Source organism: Alligator sinensis, unplaced genomic scaffold (genome assembly GCF_000455745.1).
Source record: "Alligator sinensis unplaced genomic scaffold, ASM45574v1 scaffold986_1, whole genome shotgun sequence".
Taxonomy (NCBI): domain Eukaryota; kingdom Metazoa; phylum Chordata; order Crocodylia; family Alligatoridae; genus Alligator; species Alligator sinensis.
The window spans coordinates 47120-49073 of NW_005843398.1; the positions used below are offsets into that span (position 1 = coordinate 47120).

Genomic DNA, 1954 nt, shown 5'->3' on the forward strand with positions numbered 1-1954 from the left:
CAGGACAGCTGCACTAGCTAGACACTGGTCACTGCTCGATGAAATCCTCTGACTGGTCCAAATCAAGAGAAACGCATGCAAGCTGTTGGTCCTTGTCAATTGTTAGTCTTTTTTTTCCACTCCTTTGTCTTTCCCGTTCACTTCAAAAATGTTTTTCAAGACTTTTCCCTTCTCACCAACAGCTTCAGTTGCATCTTGCTGGCTGCGGAGTGAAAGAAGCCACATGGTGTTTTCTCTGCATCTGAGCTCCATGATACTCCTTCCCACTCCTCTCCCACCCCAGAGGAGGGGTAGACTTGTCCACGCCCTTGCTTACCAGGCCCTCTAGTACCAAGTCACCATTGGGCAGGTCTGTGAAAGCCATAACCGGTGACTGCTCTAAAACTGTTCTAACTTCATGACAGCATGTTCGATTTAGTTGATTTAATTTTTTTACAGTGAGCCTGTAATAGCTCCTTTAGACACCAAGGGAAGTTCAGAACCAAAACATTTAAGCACCATCTGAGCTGTGGTTTCATACAATCATAGAAAAATAGAGCTAAGAAGGACCTCAATAGGTCATCTAGGATCTAAATTTTGTGTTTAGACAGACATGCTATTCAGACAGACCTTACTGTCTGAATAGCATAATACAAAAAGCATCCTACAATACTTTGGCTCATGATCATATAGGAGTAACACTACAGGCTTCAGAGAAAAGGGAAAGTAACCCCATCACAGTCCACATTTTAATGTCCCAAGGAAGAAGTTGTTTTCCTGTGATCTGTATCAGCATTTGGTTTTAGGATGACGGTTGTTTTCTGAGGTGCAAACAAATGTGAAAAGGAGAATTTCAAAAGAAAAGCCTTTGCTAAGGGAACATGACAGATTAGCAGTATTTTGAGAATACATGTGTAAATGTACATCTTTGTTCTCATTTAATGTCCTTCCTACAGATCTACTTTAAGAACACAGAATGAATCGGGAGAACTTCACTAACACAGTGAAAGGATCTGTCTTTGTGGGCATCTGTCAGAGCCCTGAACTGCCACGCTTCCTCTTCCTGGCCTTCCTCATAGTCTACGTTGCTACCTGGTTTGGTAAGCTCACTGTCGTCTCTATAGTCATTTGCACCTGCCACCTCCATATGCCCATGTGCTTCTTGCTCACCAACTTGGCCTTCCTGGATTGCACCTGCCCCCTCCATATGCCCATGTGCTTCGTGCTCACCAACTTGGCCTTCCTGGATCTCTTCAAGTCCTCAGCAACTGTTACCATGATGCTAAGGGACCTCCTGTCCCCACACAAAACCATCTCATTTTACAGGGGCTTGATACAGATATTTTTCTTCCACTTCTCAGGAGGCACCTCAGTCTTCCTTCTCATAGTAATGGCAGATGACCGATATGTGGCCATCTATAAACCATTACGGTAGTTAACCATCATGAACTGGGGGGCTGCATAGGGCTAGTGACTAGGGCATGGTTGGGTGGCTTTGTCCATTCTAGTGTCCAAACTGCACTGATCTTTCAGTTGCCCTTTTGTGGACCCACTGTACTAGATAATTTCTACTGTGATGTCCCACGGGTCATGAAACTTGCTTGCACAGAAACCCATGTGATAGACTTGGTGATCATCTCCAACAATGCGTTTGTAATCTCTGAGGCCTTCTCTGCATTACTAATTTCCTACTATCATACTATCATCTTGGGCAAGATAAGAAAGCATGTTATGGAAGCACAAAGGCACAAAGCCTTTCCATGTGTACTGCACAGACTACATTGGTGTGCTTGCATTTTGGACCTGGCATGTTCATTTTATGACAGACCCTTCCAGAAATTCATAGCAGATAAGGCAATCTCTGTGCTCTACACGGTAGCCATCCCCACGGTGAACCCAGTAATCTACACACTGAGGAGTGCCAAAATAAAAAATGCCATTCAGAGGTTACTGTGGACAGTCCTGTTCTCAGGAA

The 1954-nt window shown here is 44.2% G+C and overlaps 1 pseudogene; it reads left to right on the forward strand.

Moving 5' to 3' along the window:
* Positions 1-955: 955 nt before the first annotated feature.
* Positions 956-1954, forward strand: part of LOC112548678 — a 1759-nt pseudogene continuing 760 nt past the window's right edge.